Here is a 21,937-nt window from a genome sequence, read left to right as displayed (position 1 = left end):
TTTATTTTATCAATTTGGTTCCTTTCTCTTTTCTTTTCTAGAAGTTTGGCTAGGGGGTTATCAATTTTGTTTATTTTTTTCAAAAAACCAGCCTTAGATTCATTGATCTGTTCTACTATTCTTTTGGATTCTATATTGTTTATTTCTGCTCTAATATTTATTATTTCTCTTCTTCTACTGGCCTTGGAATTTCTTTGTTGTTCTGCTTCTAGTTCCCTTAGGTTAGCTGTTAGATTTAGTATCTGGGATTTTTTATGTTTCTTGAGATAGGTCTGGATTACAATGTATTTTCCTCTTAGGACTGCCTTTGCTGCATCCCAAAGGGTTTACACTGTCATGTTTTCATTTTCATTTGCTTCCATATATTTTTTAATTTCTTCTTTAGTTGCCTGGTTGACCCCTTCATTCTTTAGTAGGATGTTCTTTAACCTCCATGTATTTGGAGGTTTTCCAAACTTTTTCTTGTGGTCGATTTCAAATTTCATAGCATTGCAATCTGAAAATATGCATGGTATGATCTCAATTCTTTTACATTTGTTGAGGGCTTTTTTGTGACAAGTATGTGGTCTGTCTTGGAGAATGTTCCATGTGCACTCAAGAGGAATGTGCAGTCTGCTGCTTTAAGATGAAAACTTTTTAATGTATCTGTCAAGTCCATCTGGTCCAGTGTATCATTCAGGGCCGTTTCTTTATTAATTTTTGCCTGGATGATCTGTCCATTCTTGTAAGTGGAGTAGAAAGTCCTCTACGATTACCGTATTCTTATCAATAAGACTGCTTATGTTTGGAATTAATTTATTTATATATTTGGGTTTTCCAAATGGGTACATACACACTTATAACTGTTAGTTCTTGATGGATAGACCCCTTAATTGTGATATAATATCCTTCTTCATCTCTTATTACAGCCTTTAGTTTAAAATCTAGTTTGTCTGATATAAGTATGGCTACTCCAGCTTTCTTCTGACTTCCAGTAGCATGATGGATTGTTCTCCATCCCATCACTTCCAATATGAAGGTGTCCTCAGGGCTAAAATGAGTCTCTTGTAGACAGTATATAGATGGATCTTGGTTTTTTATCCTATGTCTTTTGATTGGAAAATTTAGTCTATTTACATTCAGTGTTCTGATTGAAAGGTATGGATTTTGAGTCATTGTGTTATTTGTAGGTTTCATTCTTGTGGTGATGTCTCTGGTCCTTTGTAGTCTTTGCAGCATTCCACTTACAGAGTTCCCCTTAGGATCTCTTGCAGGACTGCATTAGTGGTCATGAACTCTTTCAGTTTTTGTTTATCTGGGAAGGCCTTTATCTCTCCTTCTATTCTGAATGACAGCCTTGATGGATAAAGGATTCTTGGCTGCATATTTTTCCTATTCAGCACACTTAATATTTCCTGCCAGTCCTTTCTGGCCTGCCAAGTTTCAGTGGACAGGTCTGCTACTACCCTTATTTTTCTAGCCTTGTAGGTTAAGGTCCTTTTGTCCCTAGCTGCTTTCAGAATTCTCTCTTTATCTTTGTATTTTGCCAGTTTCACTATGATATGCTGTGGAGAAGACCTATTCTTTTTACATCTGAAGGGATATCTCTGTGCCTCCTGGATTTGGATGTCTGCTTCTTTTCCCGGGTTAGGGAAGTTCACAGCTATAATTTGTTCAAGTAAACTTTCTGTCCCTTTCTCTCTCTCTCTTCTTCTGGAACTCCTATGATGCTGATATTACATTTCATTGAATCACTTAGTTCTCTAATTCTCCCCTCATGCTGTAGTATTCTTTATCTTTTTCTCAGCTCCATCCTTTTCCATAATTCTATCTTCTATTTCACTTATTCTCCCCTCTGCCTCTTCCATCATTGCTGTCACTGCATCTGGCTTATTTTGCACCTCATTTATAGCATTTCTTAATTTGTCGTGACTGTTTTTCAGTTCTTTGATCTCTGCAGCAATCAATTCTTTACTGTCATCTATGCTTTTTTCAAGCCCAGCGATTAATCTTATGAATATTCTTCTAAATTCTTGCTCAGATATATTGTTTATATATGATTTGATCAATTCTTTAGCTGTCATTTCTTCCTGGAATTTCTTTTGAGGAGAATTCTTCCGTTTATTCATTTTGGTTCATTTTCTGTCCTTATGTGTTTTAAAAGCTTGCTATGTGCGCTGCACCTGAAAGCGCTACTATATTAAAGAAGGGTCATAAACTGTTCAGGTCCTGGCCCTTCAAGATGTGTTTTTGGAGTGTGCTACATGCTCTCTGTTGTCACTCTGGTTGTTTTATCTCTCTACTTGTAGTGGTGGTTTGGGGCTTCCATCAGGTGTTCTTTGATTTGTTTGTTGAAGTTACCCTGGAAAAAATTTTTTAAAAGAAAAATAAAAGGGGTGTTGCTGGTGGTGGAAGAAGCCTTATCCCATAGAAAGAGATAAATGATAGGATCCAGGAAAAAGAAAAGAAAAGAAATTGGCCAGGCAGAGAAACTACACAGTTTAATCCAAGAGAGAGGGGAAAATAAAGAAGGAGATACAGAAGCAGTATGAAAAAAATAGATTAAATATATTGGCTTAAACCAAACAGCAACCAGAATAACCAGACTAGAGAAGGGAAAAAAATAAAAGGAAGAAAAGGAAGAAAAAAAGAAATAATTAAAATAAGAATTGACCAAGAACTAAATCAGAAAATGCAAAACTGCTGGGTGCCTTAGAACGAGTGGCTGCACTGGTTTGGAGGAGAAACTGTTTAGTTGGTCAGTGTCAATCTTGCTCCAGTAGATACACAGTTACCAGATGCAGAGGAGCTTGGCTTGGTGTAGGTAGGTCCCACTTCCACTGTGGGCCCCTTTTCCATTCCCTGAAGCCCCACTTTGTTGATAAGGGTGAGAAAAATGATGACACCAAGTTTCTCCTCCCCAGATTAGGTGTCCCAACACACTCTGTTTAGGCTGTCTTCACAGTGCTGTGCAGGAGCAAGCCAACTGTTTTTTTTTTTTTTTCCACTCCACAGTCTCCTGTGCTTCCCAGTCACTCAGCTGGGAATCAAACCCCAGTGTCTTAATGAATCCTTCTCTGCCCACCCTGGTTCCAGGGAAATGCCACTCCACCCAGCCAACAAAGGGTCTTTGGTTCCTTGCAGTGCCATGCGGGCATGAGGGAGGCAGTTTGTCCCACTCCACAGTCTCCTGCACCTCCCTGGCACTCAGCCATGATTCAATCTCTGATGTCTTAAAGGATCCCACTCCACCTTGCTGACAAAGTGCCTCTGGCTGGCAAGCTCCTGCAGGGTCTTTTTTTCCTTGGAATGGCTCTTTGCCTTCTTCCCACAGCACTGAAGGGAGATGACTGTTTTCTCTGACTGTGGACTGTGCCTCTGAGCCAGTTCCCAAGACTGGGGCTGGCTCCCTCCTCCCCAGGTGTGCAAACAGGGCAGCTAACCCCAGTGTGGAAAAAGTTCCACAGTTAGAAATTGGATCTCTCCATCTTTTCTGATACCCGGTCCATGGTTTTTCTCTTGTCCAAATACAATCCTGCACTTCCACAGGCTCTCTTTCTCTTACTTTTGTCTCTCCACAGAAGGGAATCCCTCCCTCCTGTGCTTACACCACCCATTTTATCTCTCCCAGTTTGAAATCTCACACCTATGGCCTTTCAAGTTGTCCCCATGGGCCCCTGGAGATGTCTCTCCATATTTGGTGTTTAAGTTAATTTAAGTTTGTGGGTTTAATTAAGATAGGCCTGTCTTTAAAGTTATCAGCATTAAGTATAAAACTTATTCTACCTAGGTTTGCTGAAGGTCAAATAAGCTTATGTTACCTCTGTTGCAATTTGCTAGCAAAAAGATGACTTAAAATAGTGGTTAATTTTGTCTGTCTTAAAGTAGCTTTCAAAGTCTTTGGTAATCTGACACTTGAATACATTGGATTCGATTCTTGGGACATCTAGGTCTTTTCCAAATTGAATAGTGTGCTAAAGCATTGAGTCCTAAATGTAGGTTTGCACTTTTGACTTATTGTAGAGAAACTAAGGATATTTGGGTGTTGGAAAACATGTTTTGTGCTTAGTTGATTCATGAATTTGCCATCTAAAGAATTCTGGTGTAATAGTTCACAATTGGTTAATAAGTTTTCACTGGAGATTAAGGTTTCTAAGAGTTAAAATTCTGCTAAATATAATTAAGACAGATGGAAATAAGGGAAACAACTGTATATGTAAAAAGTAGGAGGTAGGTAAAAAAGATATGAGAAATGGAAATACATTTTTGTTGAAGGTGAAAGAAAGTAATTTTGTCATAAATAAGATTGATTGTTTGAAGAGAAATGTCTTGGGACAATATTTGAAAGAAAAGGAAACTTGTAGAAGGTTTGTGAAGAGAAGGCTTTGGAAAAAAAATATTATGTGTGGTTAGGACAGACTGAGGATGCAGTGAATGGATTTTAAATGGATTTTAAAATACACTGGTATAATATTAAAATTCTGCTCTTCTCTATGTTAAAAAAAAGGTTTTCTTGGATTGTTGATCTGCTCTTGATAAGAAAATGTAAACAAAGTTGTTTTTTTTCCTCTTTTGTTTGCCAGAAAAACCAAAGCTTTGTTTGGTCTTTATCAGGTCTTCCATTACTTAAAGTTAAAACTTTTCAATATTAAAAGAGTAAAGTTTTACTAACAACTATATAACCCTGCATATTTGCTTTTGAAATCTCTTATTGCCACCTTGGTTAAATAAATAATTAAGACTTGTAATAATCTGTAATCCTATTTAGGATGTGCTTGATAACTTTCTAAGGTTTTAACAAACTTCCCAGGATTTAAAATGTAAATGAAGCCCTTTTGACCAATCAGGTTTATTTGGTATGTAAAGTTACTCTAGAAACACTGTCAAACAAATAATGGTAAACCTTAAGTTGTATTGCTTGAGTAAATGCTAGAACTGCTCAAATATAAATGCAATTCTTGAAGTTTTAATATGTTTGGGTAATAAGGTCATCACTTGATATTTTGATTATCAAAGGGTTACATGTCACAGAAATAACCAGATTACCTTGTCAATTGCATCATAATAAACTCTCATCAGATTGTTAACCATGTCCATTTTTTAATCTTTTGTCATTTATAGTTATTGTTCTTATTCTCTTAAAAAACATGTTTTATCTTCAAGGAGATTTATAAGGACTTTTGGGAGTATGTATTTGGCATCTTTAAAATTAATACTAAAATGGGTAAGAATTTCCAGAATTAAAAGCTGAATTTGAACTGAACAAAAATTAGTAACATGGGACTAAATGAACTAAAGAAGATGGTTATAGTTTTGTGAGTCTTGTTTTGAAGTATTGCTGGTTCTCTAATGTTAGCTCTTCTAGATTAAGGAAACCTTCTCTTAAGATATCTGTGATATACAAAAATTTGATAAAGTATTCATTTGTAAACTGAAGCATTTAAATTTTCTTTCTACCTAAACTCTCTGGAATTCAAAAACTCTCAGTGAGTATTCTTTCTTTTATGGCAATTACAATCATTTGCATAAGTTCAATAAGAATCTTCTCCTTGTAACAGGACACCTTTGGAAATATTGGTTATTTTACCAAGGCCTTGATTTGAATGTCATATTTGAGAGTCATGCATAGACTCAGATATGACCAAACAGCTCTAAGGGCTAAGGTTGACTTTATGAAACATGGAGCCATAAAGCCCCTTGGAAATGGCCTGATACCTTACTTGCAGAGTTACCAGCAGCCTTACTGGGTGAGTAAAGAATGTCACTTCCTGGCTGGTGCAGGAACCTCAGGATATCTCAGGGACCTTATAAAGAGGAATTCGCCCAAATCTACAGATATTATAGTCATGTTTGATGGCAAGTATGTGGCTTGGCTTCTGGCCTGGAGAGGCTACTAAAAGTCAATCTAGAGATTCCTTATTAAAAGTTCCAGTAAAGCAAATTATAAAACATCTATATGATCACTATTCTTGCTGAACTTATGTAAATAATTAGGCCAAGTTTATTAAAATTAAGCTTGTTCTATAAGCGAATTAGTCTTCATTTGTCTGTTTCTGGAAATGAGGGTTTTTAGAGAGAAAAATTATGTTTCAGTAACACACCTGTATGGATGTTAAGTTCTAGTTCTGATTGTATTTAAATGTTTTTTGTTTGCCTAAACTAGACAACTTGAGGTAAACTTCAGAAAAATTGTCACAACAATAGCACAGGTATGGACAATCTTCTTGTTTGTTGTTCTGTGGAAATAGTAACATGACCCCATAGACATATGATTATTTAAACAACTGTAAAATGGAATAGATTCCCCTGACAATTGTATATAAAGTCTTTTCTCACTGTACACCAATCAATAGATAACGACTATAGTTCTTTATTAAATTATTCACTTGAGACTAGGTTAATTCCTACATCTCTAAATGAATATGCAAACTATATCTTCTCTAAGCCTGATCTGACAGTTCCTAGAAACCCTCCCCATACAAACCTAGAAAACCTGGCTTATTTAGAAGATTGAAAGTCTAATACAACAGGTGATTCAACTCCTAAGTGGAAGTGCCCCTACTGGGTTATATTATGTACTCCCACTGCGGTAAAATTAGAGGGACACTCTTCATGGACTCATATCTAGAATAAAGCATCTACCTTCATTACAGAAAAACAATGAGCAAACTTATACACCTTATTCCTGTGAACCTTTGAAAGACTTCAAACTCCTCTTTAAAGAAAATTGATGGTTGTCCCTTTCTTTTTCATTCTCCTTTCCCCAATTTATACTGACAATTCCTTATTAAAGTGGACCATTCCAAAGAATCACGAGACACATTTGAATTACAAACCAGAAAACTCCATGTGATTCCTGCTGTCTGTTCCCACTCTATCTGAAGATGCTTCAAGCCTGACATCTAAAAAAAATCTCACCAGCAGCACTGGCAGACACTGGGTTTGTAATCTGCTCTAACCATTAACCTATATTTTGTTTCTATAAAAATGCCTTTTATTAATTACTTGACTGCTTACTAAACAAAACAGAGGGTATATGATGGCAAAATACCACCTGTTACACAATTAAGGCATTAAATGACTCTCAAAATAACATTATAGTATTAAATACTGAAATAACTCTAATGAATGAAATAGTTCTATAAAATAAAACAGGATTAGATGTCTTAACTGTGCACAAGGTAGAACCTGTGCTTTCATAAAAACCATGCTATGTGTACCTTCCAGATTACAACAAAAATATTTCTGGATTTGTGACATGAATACTCAAATTAGCACTTTTAAAATTCTCTGTTTTCTTTAATGATTGGCTAACCTCCTGGACTGGAGGATTTTTATCAACTACTATTTGGGCTTCTCTTTATTGTTATTCTAATTGTGTTTTGTTGTTTTTGCCCATGTCTCTCTGTCTAGTGCCAAGACTCCATCACTGCAATAGCTTCAAGCCAACAGAGGATCCTTTCTACTCAAGAAGGCTCATGTATGTTGTCCGTGTTGGATTCAGCTGCCTCTGTGTTTGTAAATCCCCTAAATGTTCCCCGACTGACCAATATTGACCCATATAGGTAGGGACATCTCTACACCCTTATTTGGCAGAAAGAAGCTACAGAAAATGAGACCTTCCACCTTCAATAACCTTAAAGATTTAAGGGTCAAAATTGTTGGGAGGGCATGATGAGGGGCCATAAAGCAAGCTGAGTGCCAAGCACAAACTAGCATTATGCCAGCCCCCTGCCATCCCACCCAGGTGGACTACGTATGACATTCCTCAGGCACTCCTGGCTGCCCAAGCACAAAGGAAAGGACAGAAAACAAATGGTTAAACTGATAGAGTCTCCATCAGTTTACATATATCTTAGTAAATTACAAGAAAAAGGCAATCTTATCAATAGCCTAATCTCCAGAAATCTATAGGCTCAGTTTCCTGGAGCCCTTAGTATTACCCACCCCCCACCCCCCCCATAGTGATGTCGGCAACAAAGGCAAGAAAGAAATGGCAGGTAAAATTAAATTTCCTTATAAGCTGCAACCCATTGACAAATATTTGAGGCAAATACAGAGTATAATATTTCTTCAGGAACCCCCTACCATCCTAATGTTAATGCCTTACTAGAGAAAAAACAACCTTAGCTTGACAATAGCAAGGTCTCAGGTATCTTAGGAGTCCGCTTTAGCATATCAAACTCCTTCTGGAAGCCTCCTTTTTGTCTTTACTTCCCCCAATTCTATAGTATATAACCAGTCACTTTTCATAACCCCAGTGCATCTCTTTCTGCACAGGTGTTCTGTCCCTATGCTTTAATAAAATCACCTTTCTGCACCAAAGATGTCTTCAAGAATTCTTTCTTGGCAGTCAGCTCTGAACCCCACGAACCCCACCATCACCCCAAAACCTCATCACCAGTGTCTGTGGGAAGGCAAATAGGGACATTTCAACACACATAAAGTATCAGTCAAGCTGATGTAATTTGAAGTTTTGGGGTTTGGAGCGGATGACCAAGAAAATTCTTGAGACGTCTTTGGTACAAAAGGGTAGTTTTATTAAAGCATGGGGACAGGACCCATGGGCAGAAAGAGCTGCACCACAGTCACAAAGGTGACTGATTATATAAAACTTTCTATCCTATGGAGGAGAGGGCAAAATCAGTGTCCCAGAATATTGAATCTATAGATCTCTGGAAGTTTGGTTACTGATAAAATTGTTTTTTTCCCCTTGTAAATCATTTAGACAGTTGAAAACTAATAAAGACTCATGTCCTATATGACTGTGATCTCTATCAGTTAGCCACTTGTTTTTCATCTAGCAAAGCATTAAGTCAACTGGGCATGCCTGGAGGAATGTCACTCTGCTGTCTCAAGGACTTGTCAATGGGCTGTAGGTTGTAAGGAAACTTAATTTTCCACTTGCCTGTGTTTTGCACATCAAATCAAGGTGAATAAACTCTAGAGATATGCTGTACAGCATTGTGCCTGTAGATAACAATACCATCTTGTACACTTTAAAATATGTTAAGAGGAAAGATCACAACATTAGTGTTCTTACCATTATAAAATAAAATTAAGAAAGAAAGGAAGGAGGAAAAAAAAGAAAAGAAAGAAAGAAGAGAGAGAGGGAGGGAGGGAGGAAGGAGGGAGGGAAGGAAGAAAGGAAAGAAAGAAAGAAAGAAAGAAAGAAAGAAAGAGAAAGATCAAGTTTATGAAGGAGAAGCCTATGGGTTGTCTGTGAGGAAAAAGCAAATGGCTGAATCCTGTTCTGTCAGAAGCATGGGAAAGGCCAGTGGGGCTTGTATGGAAATGCTAAAGGGGAGCTGATATTCAGAACCGACTCCAGTGCACAAATACCAAATACCTCAAATACTGTGTGCTCCTCAGTGACTTTGGTTGATCACTCAGAACCTACAGTGGCTTGTCAAGACTGTCTCTTTAAATTCAGTTATAGTTTCTTCCCAGGAGCCTATCCTATTTCTACTGAAGATCTCTGGGTTTCCTTTCTTCTCACTTCATGCTGGTGAGAATGATCTCTTGCAATTCAAGAAAAGAGGGTCAGGGGGAGAGGTGCTTATTCCTGGCTTCTCTTTGACTCTCTTTTCAAAGGAAGGAAACAAATAGGATAAAATGGGCATAGGGAAGAAGCAAAACATTTATTTTTTGATGGAATAGATTTCAAATAGCTTTCTAAAATAAGAACAGGTTGTGCCAAATCCAGGTTATAAAATTCATGTGTTTTAAGTAGCCTATTTTAAATGTTGTAACCACCTGGAAATGTGAGCAGAAAGGAATCTATTTATTTCACAGTCACCAAAGACTCTATCATCTTTTGCTTTTTCCCACATTTAGCTACAAGGGTATACACATATTTCTGAAACCTCAGGGTCTTGCAACCCCCCTCTGGCCCCCACATCAATACCTGAAACACAGATGAGCAGAGAACAGACAGTAAATTTATATGTGTGTGGTTTCCTCTGAAAAATGGAAAACATGTACCATGCTCTCTCAGGTCACACTTGTTTGATTTTTCCAACAATCTAAGCTGACTATGGGTCCAGCAACATACCAGAGATACCCAGAGACAAGAACAATGCACTGTTTTAAAATAAGGACAAAAGGTCAGAGAAAGAAGGGTTGAGTGGACACAGCATTTGAACTCAGCACAGACAGACCTCATTTCTGTGTCAGTGGAGTCATTCTTTGCAATTCTCTTTCTCTCCCTGTGAGGTTCTCAAACCACCCTATCAAACTGAGCTGGAACTAAACCAGGTGCTTTAGGAGAGACCTGCCCCGTATTGCCTTGTAACAGGCAACCTGGAGGGATTTCTACCATCTTATGTATTTAACTTACCAGCAGTTTCTTTGCTTTCTTGATCACCTTCTTTTCAGCTTTCTATTTTACTGATGAGTTTTCTTTATTCCCATATTATTCCAACTGATTTGGAAGTTATACATCCCATTTAAGTTCTTTGAGAGATTATTCTTAACTGTTTAACAGAATTATTTAATATAGCCGAAACTTAATAGATATATCTGTTCTAACCCATAGAATACAAGACTCTTAATCTCTGTTCCTTTTAAATTCTTATCATCTTCTATGTTTATTGTTTCCCAATATTTAGATCTATTGCTTTACTAAAACTTACCCAGATCAGCTTTAATGTTATTATTTATAAACAATACTCATTTGGGTTTGCCAACATATTTATGGAGTTCTTTATTTGTTGTTTTCAGTGTCCTACTCTTTCTCTTTTAAATTAATTTCCTTTTTGCTGAAGTTCAAGCTTTAGTTATTTTTTTATAGTCAAGTACAGATCTTTGATTATAATTTACACTTAAAGAATCTCTGTACCTGCAAATATTACTTTAGCCCAGTAGTTAGTTTCCCCAAGCACTTTTAAGGTATGATTCCATTTTTTTCTTAAATATCTAGTTGCTGATAGAGGAGCCACCATCCTTGGAGGACCACTAGCTGCCTCTTGCTTCTTCTCACCAGTGTGTCATGTATCTCAGTGGATTTTGTTATTTTTCTCTTTGTTTTGTTTTTGAAGTTCAGAAAACCCACTTCAACATATCAAGGTATGAATTTGTCTTTATTTATTTTGCTCAGGACTCAGCATGTTTGAACAACCCAAGGACTTATAAATTTATTTTGAATATTCTCTCTTCCATGATTTCAAATTACTCCTTCTAAGATCTCTTTTAGGTATTAAATCTCATTCTTAGGATGCAAATTCTCCATTTGTATTGCCCACTGACTCTTGTGTACATAATTCATTTCCTACTATGGTTTGTAATTGTTTTACTGTGAACTTGTCCTTACTGGAGACTATGTTCTATAGAAGTCTGTACCCTAGAGCATAGAGGATTCTATTAGGATTATTTTGTTTCTACTCTGCCACAGCCTCATAAGTTTCATCTCCACCAACACCAACACCACTACCTCTATCTCTACCACCACCTCCACCACTTTCACCTCCACCTTCATCACTACCTCAATCAACGTATTACCTCCACCTCCATCACCACCACCACCACCTCCACAACTTTCACCTCTGCCTTCATCACCATCCCCACCACCACCACTTCCATCTCCACCACATCTTCTACCTCTATTACAACCAAAACTTTAAACACTACCACTTTTACCCACGTCTCTATCACCAGTAATACCACCTTCACCATCACCATTACCCAAACATTTCATCTTGTGTAACTGCAAAGAAAACTGATTCAGTAAGTTGTGTGATAAAAGAAACCTCTGTTGAGGAGTGTCACAACAAATGTGGTGCTATGTCAGAAATGGAAATATGACAAAAGATGGGTAGGAGAAAGTCCAGAGCAATGAAGATAACAAAAATATCAATGAAGTTAGGGAGCTCTACAGGGACTTTACAGAGGTAAAGATCAGTGATGCAAGACCAATAATATTAGATATAATATAAATTGAGTAAAAAAAAAACAAAAAAAGTAAAAAGAGATACGCATTTTCATGATAAACTGAATTATTATTTTTTTTTACTTAGTTTCAGCTGAAGAAAATAGAGTAAATGATAAATACCCCTATAACCTAGACATGGTGCTAAAGCACCAATGCTGAATTTACGAAATGGTTTTAAAACCAGTTCTGACAGAACTGGTTAACAAAATCTCGACCCTTCTCCAGGCTATGAATGAATGCAACTGAAAGGAGAGTTGGGGGGGGGGGGGGAGGAGAGGAGAGAGAGAGAGAGAGAGAGAGAGAATTCTTGTGAGGATACTGAGATGTTTCTCTCTATCTCATGGTGGAAGGGGAAGGGGTTTTCTCCCCCTCATCTTATGCTGAGTGAGAGGTGCTTCAAGGATAGCACATAGACAGAATGTGTCTTCAGAAGTTGGGGAGAAAAATGAGTTATACAAGAGAGAGGCTGTGCCTTCAAAGCCTGAGACCATGGAAAAAGTGACATTTCACTGGGAGCAGCTCTACTGTTCCAATGTGCACCTTTCCCAGGGACTAGGCAAACCAACCTGCAGTCACTTGAAGGACACTTTACCCAAGAAGGCCACCTGGAAGGGTGAAATGATGTAGAAGAGTAGGGTGAAAAGGGTAGCTAAGAAGCCCAGAGGACAAATAATTGAATGTAGCATCCCTGAGGAAGCCAATCCTGCATTACAAGATTCCCTAAGAGTTCTCCAAATAATAGTCCACAGAATCTATCCATGAGAGACTGAGCAGAGGATCTAATTACCTAGAAGGCTTGACACAAAATGACAATTGTAGCAAAGCAAGTTTTGTCTTTTCCATTCACCCCATGTATCACCCTGAATAGGGCAGAAATTAAAGTCTGCAATAAGGACATGAGCCCCCTGCCTATGCTACAGTCTTCCAAGTCTCATATGAGCTCTAACCTATGTTCACAGAGTTGATTCTTATACAAGATTGGACATTTTAGTTGCAAAAATAAAACCCGTCTAGGTATGGTGAGAGGACATATCATGACAGAAACATGTTCTATTGTTCCAAGCAACAGAAAAGTGTGAGTAATGAAATCTTCAGACCTAATCATGAGAACAGTAAATGTAAGAGTCAGTTATCATAGATAAGTCAAAATACATTGTCTCTCCTCAGAAACACACTTGATAAATTAGATGTGATTTTCTTTTCTCCTTTTTATGGTGAGAATTACACAAAAAAATATTGACCATAATTCCTATATTTATAACCTTCTTTCAATCAGCTGTGGAAATGGGGTTCATCTATACTTGGACTTGCATGTTTTATGGATACCAACTATCAATAATAATTAAAATGTAAATCAATCAGAAGGAGAACTGAATTGCTTTTCTAAACTGTCTATACAAATGGTATTATAAAATTGTAATCAAAGAGCATGTAGTAAAAAAATGCAGGATATAATTATGATACAGGTATGATACGGAGTTAATAAAATTATGATGTTTTCTAAATTTTGTGACATTTTTCAGCCTTTTAAAGATTTTAATTTTCTGAAATTTATTATCTCATTATAAATATTCTCTTTGTACATATTTTTGTATTTGTGATTTTCTATTTTTTTGTTGTTGTTGAAAGTGAGAGTTACAAAAGTTGTATGAGATTCAAGCTCTCAGAAAACTGGATTCATCCTGAATAAAAATGTGGGATTATGAAGTATTTTATTATACATTTTTACATAAAAAGTTGCAACTCAATGGAGGAATATGTTGAGCAAGACTTCAACCAAAATATTTACAACCTTCTGAGCTGATGGGTAGGCATTGGCCTTTACCCTTGGCAGAAGAAACTTGCATCCTGAGCATTGCAGTACGGTAGGTGACATTTTTCATATTACAAATCCATCAGCGAAGCTGCATATAAGTTAAGTTATTACACTAATTCTTCACACACAAACATGCACACACGAAGCTACAATACAATTTTATCTAATGCCTTAATTAGATAAGTGCTGGGGATCCCGCTAGTGAATCCCGCTACTAGGAGAGGGAAAGAGAAGGTACACACCAGTCTGACTGTGACCCCAGTGGTGGGCTGGGGGCAGACATCAGGTCTGACTGTGGCCCCACCCACCAACACAAATTATTCAAGACAGCATAGGGGAAGTGCCTGGCAGTTCCGCACCACTCCAGGTACTATCCAAAATGATGAAATGGAAGAATTCTCCTCAAAAGAATCTCCAGGAAATAACGACAGCTAACGAACTGATCAAAAAGGATGTAAACATTATAACAGAAAGTGAATTTAGAATAATAGTCATAAAATTAATCGCTGGGCTTGAAAACAGTACACAGGACAGCAGAGAATCTATTGCTACAGAAATCAAGGGACTAAGGAACAGCCAGGAAGAGCTAAAAAATGCTATAAATGAGCTGCAAAATAAAATGGAGACAACCACAGCTCGGATTGAGAGGCAGAGGAGAGAATAGGTGAACTAGAAGATAAAATTATGGAAAAAGAGGAAGCTGAGAAAAAGAGAGAAAAAAAATCCAGGAGTATGAGGGGAAAATTAGAGAACTAAGTGATGCACTAAAGAGAAATAATCTACGCATAATTGGTATTCCAGAGGAGGAAGAGAGAGGGAAAGGTGCTGAAAGTGTACTTGAAGAAATAATAGCTGAGAACTTCCCTGATCTGGGGAAGGAAAAAGGCATTGAAATCCAAGAGGCACAGAGAACTCCCTTCAGACATAACTTGAACTGATCTTCTGCATGACCAATCATAGTGAAACTGTCAAAATACAAGGATAAAGAGAAAATTCTGAAAACAGCTACAGATAAACATGCTCAAACACATAAAGGGAGACTGATAAGACTAGTGACTGATCTCTCTACTGAAACTTGGCAGGCCAGAAAGGAATGGCAGGAAATCTTCAATGTGATGAACAGAAAAAATATGCAGCCAAGAATCCTCTATCCAGCAAATCTGTCATTTAGAATAGAAGGAGAGATAAAGGTCTTCCGAAACAAAAACTGAAGGAATTCATCACCACTAAACCAGCCCTACAAGAGATCCTAAGGGGGATCCTGTGAGACAAACCACCAGAGACATCACTACAAGCATAAAACATACAGACATCACAATGACTCTAAACCCGTATCTTTCTATAATAACACTGAATGTAAATGGACTAAATGCGCCAACCAGAGGACATCGGGTATCAGAATGGATAAAAAAACAAGATCCATCTATTTGCTGTCTATAAGAGACCCATTTTAGATCTGAGGAAACCTTCAAATTGAAACTGAGGGGATGGAAAACTATTTATCATGCCACTGGAAGTCAAAAGAGAGCTGGAGTAGCCATACTTATATCGACAAACTAGACTTTAAATTAAAGGTTGTAACAAGAGATGAAGAAGGGTATTATATAATAATTACAGGATCTATCTATTAGGAAGAGCTAACAATTATGAATGTCTATCTGCCGAATAAGGGAGCCCCCAAATATATAAAACAATAACTCACAAACATAAGCAACCTTATTGATAAGGATGTGGTAATTGCAGGGGAATTTAAAACCCCATTCACAGCAATGGATAGATCATCTAGACACAGGATCCATAAAGAAACAAGGGCCCTGAATGATACATTGGATCAGATGGACTTGACAGATATATTTAGACCTCTGCATCCCAAAGCAACAGAATATACTTTCTTCTCGAGTGCACATGGAACATTTTCCAAAATAGGTCACATACTGGGTCACAAAACAGCCCTTCATAAGTATACAAGAATTGAGATCATACCATGCATACTTTCAGACCACAATGCTATGAAGCTTGCAGTCAACCACAGGAAAAAGTCTGGAAAACCTCCAAAAACATGGAGGTTAAAGAACACCCTACTAAAGAATGAATGGGTTAAACAGGCAATTAGAGAAGAAATTTTAAAAAAATATATGGAAACAAACAAAAATGAAAATACAACAATCCAAACACTTTGGGATGCAGCGAAGGCAGTCCTGAGAGGGAAATACATTGCAATCCAGGCCTATCTCAAGAAACAAGAAAAATCCCAAATACAAAATCTAACAGAACACCTAAAGGAAATAGAAGCAGAACAGCAAACACACCCTGAACCCAGCAGAAGAGAAATAATAAAGACCAGAGCAGAAATGAACAATATAGAATCTAAAAAAACTGTAGAGCAGATCAATGAAACCAAGAGTTGGTTTTTTGAAAAAATAAACAAAATTGATAAACCTCTAGCCACGCTTCTCAAAGAGAAAAGGGAGATGACCCAAATAGATAAAATCATGAGTGGAAATGGAATTATTACAACCAATCCCTCAGAAATAGAAGCAATTATCCTGGAATAATATTAAAAACTATATGCCAACAAACTGGAAAACCTGGAAGAAATGGACAAATTCCTAAACACCCACACACTTCCAGAACTCAATCAGGAGGAAATAGAAAGCTTGAACAGATCCATAACCAGTGAGAAAATTGAATCACTTATCAAAAATCTCCCAACAAATAAGAGTCCAGGAACAGATGGCTTCCCAGGGGAGTTCTACCAGATGTTTAAAGCAGAGATAATACCTATCCTTCTCAAGCTATTCCAAAAAATAGAAAGGGAAGGAAAACTTCCAGACTCATTCTATGAAGCCAATATTACTTTGATTCCTAAACGAGACAGAGACCCAGTAATAAAAGAGAACTACAGGCCAATATCCCTGATGAATATGGATGCAAAAATTCTCAATAAGATACTAGCAAATCGAATTCAACAGCATATAAAAAGAAGTATTCACCATAATCAAGTGGGATTCATTCTTTTATCATTTCTTGATAAAAACCCTCGAGAAATTTGGGATAGAAAGAACATACTTAAACATCATAAAAGTCATTTATGAAAAGCCCACAGCTAACATCATCCTCAATGGGGAAAAACTGAGAGCTTTTTCCCTGTGATCAGGACCACGACAGGGATGTCCACTCTCACCACTGTTGTTTAACATAGTGTTGGGAGTTCTAGCATCAGCAATCAGACAACAAAAGGAAATCAAAGGCATCAAAATTGGCAAAGATGAAGTTAAGCTTTCACTTTTTGCAGATGACATGATATTATACATGGAAAATCCGATAGACTCCACCAAAAGTCTGCTAGAACTGACACATGAATTCAGCAAAGTCGCAGGATACAAAATCAACGTACAGAATTCAGTTGCATTCTTATACACTAATAATGAAGCAACAGAAAGACAAATAAAGAAACTGATCCCATTCACAATTGCACTAAGAAGCATAAAATATCTAGCAATAAACCTAACCAAAGATGTAAAAGATCTGTATGCTGAGAAGTATAGAAAGCTTATGAAGGAAATTGAAGAAGATATAAAGAAATGGAAAAACATTCTGTGTTCATGGGTTGAAAGAATAAATATTGTCAAAATGTCAATCCTACCCAAAGCTATCTACACATTCAATGCAATCCCAATCAAAATTGCACCAGCATTCTTCTCGAAACTAGAACAAGCCATCCTAAAGTTCATATGGAACCACAAAAGGCCCCCAATAGCCAAAGTAATTTTGAAGAAGAAGACCAAAGCAGGAGGCATCACAATCCCAGACTTTAGGCTCTACTACAAAGCTGTAATCATCAAGACAGCATGGTATTGGCACAAAAACAGACACATAGACCAATGGAATAGAATAGAATCCCCAGAACTAGACCCACAAAAGTATGGCAAACTCATCTTTGACAAAGCAGGAAAGAATATCCAATGGAAAAAAGACAGTCTCTTTAACAAATGGTGCTGGGAGAACGGGACAGCAACATGCAGAAGAATGAAACTAGACCACTTTCTCACACCATTCACAAAAATAAACTCAAAATGGATAAAGGACATGAATGTGAGACAGGAAACCATCAAAACACTAAGGAGAAAACAGGAAAAGATCTCTCTGACCTCAGCCGTAGCAATTTCTTACTTGACACATCCCCAAAGGCAAGGGAATTAAAAGCAAAAATGAACTATTGGGACCTCATGAAGATAAAAAGCTTCTGCACAGCAAATGAAACAATCACAAAACTAAAAGGTAACTGACGGAATGGGAAAAGATATTTGCAAATGACATATCGGACAAAGGGCTAGTATCCAAAATCTATAAAGAGCTCACCAATCTGCACACCCGATAAACAAATAATCCAGTGAAGAAATGGACAGAAAACATGAATAGACACTTCTCTAAAGAAGACATCCGGTTGGCCAACAGGCACATGAAAAATGCTCAATGTCAGTCTTCATCAGGGAAATACAAATCAAAACCACACTCAGATATCACTTCACGCCAGTCAGAGTGGCCAAAATGAACAAATCAGGACACTATAGATGCTGGAGAGGATGTGGAGAAACAGGAACCCTCTTGCACTGTTGGTGGGAATGCAAACTGGTGCAGCCACTCTGGAAAACAGTGTGGAGGTTCCTCAAAAATTTAAAACGAGACCCACCCTGTGACCCAGCAGTAGCACTGCTAAGAATTTACTCAAGGGATACAGGAGTACTGATGCATAGGGGCACTTGTACCCCAATGTTTATAGCAGCACTCTCAACAATAACCAAATTATGGAAAGAGCCTAAATGTCCATCAACTGATGTATGGATAAAGAAATTGTGGTTTATATACACAATGGAGTACTACTTGGCAATGAGAAAGAATGAAATATGGCCTTTTGTAACAACGTGGACAGAACTGGAGAGTGTGATGCTAAGTGAAATAAGCCATACGGAGAAAGACGCATACCATATGGTTTCACTCTTATGTGGATCCTGAGAAACTTAGCAGGAACCCATGGGGGAGGGGAAGGAAAAAAAAAGAGAGGTTAGAGTGGGAGAGAGCCAAAACATAAGAGACTCTTAAAAATAAGAACAAACTGAGGGCTGATGGGTGATGGGAGGGAGCGGAGAGTGGGTGATGGGTATTGAAGAGGGCATCTTTTGGGATGAGGACTGGGTGTTGTATGGAAACCAATTTGACAATAAATTTCATACATTTAAAAATTAAAAAATAAAAAAGAGATGGATGGATACCTTATTTTATTGTAAAATCAGTAATTAAAAAATCAAAACAAAATTTATTTAAATGAATAAGATGATTTCATATATAAAAGGTTGGGATACAAAGAACTTATTCAATTTCTCTTGACTTTTTTCATTTTCTTTTCCATATTGTTGCTACAGCTATAACCTCTTAATAATTTCCGGTATAATTTCTCTATGTAGTTATCAGAGTTTAAGGCAGGCTTTTCATTGTAGTACACGGTGTACATATGTAGTACATACTCTGTACTAGTGGCCAAAATAGTCTTACTTCAAAAAGGCAAAAGCAAAATACAATAGCCAATATATGGAAGAAACCTAAGTGTCCATCAATAGAGAAATGGATAAGGAAGATGCAATATATAATTAAAAATACTATATGATTTCACTCACAAGTGGAATCTTTAAAAAGAAAATGAATAAACAAAATAAAAATTAGACATATAAATACAGAGAACAAACTGATGTTTGGCAGAGAGGAAAGAGGGGGTGGGCAAAATGGTGGAAAGGACTGGGAGATACAGGCTTCCATTATTAAATGAATAGGTCATGGGAATAAAGTGTACAACATATAGAATATAGTCAGTGATATTATGATAGTTACGTATGGGGACAGATAGTAACTACACTTGTGGTGAACATAGCATAATAATGTACAAACTTGTCAAAGTATTATGTTGTACACTTGAAACTAATGTACCATTGTGTGTGAAAATATATTTTAAAATAATCATAAGTCACCCCCAACCTAATCAATGTAGGATCAAAATAGAAAAACTTCAAAGGAACCATGGGGCCACAGTATAGTTAATGCACTTCTTTACCCATAAATACGCTTCTGTGCCTTTCAAACATTTAATTCAATGAAACAAACACTTTTTGACTACTTAGTGCAAGGCCCTGAGTTCATTAATAGGAAATCAGGAATAAGTCGGGAATGTTCTTCATCCTCAGAAGTTCTTTGTCCAATCAGAATGTGCTAATCTACCACTATTGTAGCTCTGACTCATTGAAAAGCAACCTCCTTGGACACTGCTTGGGTGAGATGTTGTAGTGTCTACACATACAATTTGAAAATGACTGAATTGGACTAGATTACCTTTACGGGCCCTTTCAAGAACCAATGGTCTATCACTCCTCCTTAACATTGTTTCTGGCTATATTTTCTATTGTAGTTCAAATATTTATATACTTCTAATAGAGTTTGTTGAGAAATATGACTAGCACACCAAACCAGTGAATTCAGATATATGACCCTTTGGAAGGGAATTATATGATTTACACGAAAAAATTAATGCGGGGTCAACATCAAGTGCTACAAAGAAATGGCAAATAATCATGCTGGTAGTACAGGAAGGACTAAAGTATGGAAAACAGTGAACAATCGGAGTCTGTCTGAGTCTATTAGGATGATACCCGTTTTCTAAACTTTTAAATTTATATACAGTAAAATTCATTTTAAGGGGTTGCAGTTCTAGGAGTTTCTACAGATGCAGACTCTTGTAATCATTATAGATAGAATAAAGAAAAATTCTAGCCCTCTAAAGAATCCTCCTGTAATATCTCTCTGTATTTATGCCCTTGTCCTACACATAACCCCAGGAAACCACTGATCTATTCTATATAATTCTATTTTTCCTCCAGAACATTGCATAAATAGAATAATTAAGTTTACAATACTTCAAAACTGAATTTTTCACTTAGAATAAAACATTTTAAGATGCTTTTATGTTATTATTCTTTTATTCTATTTATAGTTCACTTCTTTTTTTTGTAAAGTTACTATGCTATTTATTTATTTATTTTTCCAAGTTTTATTTAAATTCTAGTTAGTCAATAGCAATATTGGTTTTAGAAGTAGAATTCAGTGATTCATCAATTACATACCACACCTAGTATGCATCTCAACAAGTGCCCCTTTAATGCCCATCACCCATTTATCCCATTTCCCCAACCCACCACCCTCCAGCAACCCTCAGTTTGTTTTCTATCTTTAAGTCTTTAATGGTTTGATTCCTTCTCTTCCCCTGCTCCCATATGTTCACCTATTTGGTTTCTAAATTTCACATAAGAGTGAAATCATATGGTATTTGCCCTTGTAATTGACTTATTTCAGTTATGCTAACTGAAATGTATTATGTATGTATTATGCTAATACATTCTAGTTCCATCCACATTGTTGTAAATGACAAGATTTCATTTGTTTTGATGGCTAAGTAATATTCCAGTGTGTGTGTGTGTGCGTGTGTGTGTGTGTGTGTGTGTGTGTGTGTACCTCTTCTTTATCCATTCATCAGTCAATGGGCATTTGAGCTCTGTCCATAGCTTGGCTACTGTTGTTAGTGCTGCTATCAACATCGGGGTACCTGTGTCCCTTCGAATCAGTATTTTTGTATCTTTTGGGTAAATACCTAGTAGTTCGATTACTGGATCCTAGGGTATTTCTATTTTTAACTTTTTGATGAACCTGCATACAGTTCTCCAGAGTGGTTGCAGCAGTTTGCATTCCCACCAGCAGTGCAAAAGGGTTCCACTTTTTCCATATTCTTGCCAACACCTATTGCTTATTGTGTTGTTAATTTTAGCCATTCTGACAGGTGTGAGGTGGTATCTCATCATAATTTTGATTTGTATTCCCCTGATGGTGGGCAAATGTTGAGCCTCTTCTCATGCCTCTGTTAGCCATCTGGATGTCTTCTTTGAAAAAGTGTGAATTCATGTCTTCTATTTCTTCACTGGATTATTTGTTTTTTGGGTGTTGAGCTGATGAAGTTCTTTACAGATTTTAGATATTAACCCTTTAACAAATATGTCATTTGCAAATATCTTCCCCATTCCATAGACTGCCTTTTGGTTTTGTTGATTGTTTCCTTTTCTGTGCTGAAGCTTTTTATTGTGAAGAAGTCCCAATAATCCATTGTTGCTTTTTTT

The sequence above is a fragment of the Panthera pardus genome, unplaced genomic scaffold, assembly GCF_024362965.1.
Source record: "Panthera pardus isolate Hobbes unplaced genomic scaffold, ASM2436296v1 HiC_scaffold_24, whole genome shotgun sequence".
NCBI classification, from domain to species: Eukaryota; Metazoa; Chordata; class Mammalia; order Carnivora; family Felidae; genus Panthera; species Panthera pardus.
Note: the sequence above shows the minus strand (reverse complement) of the source record.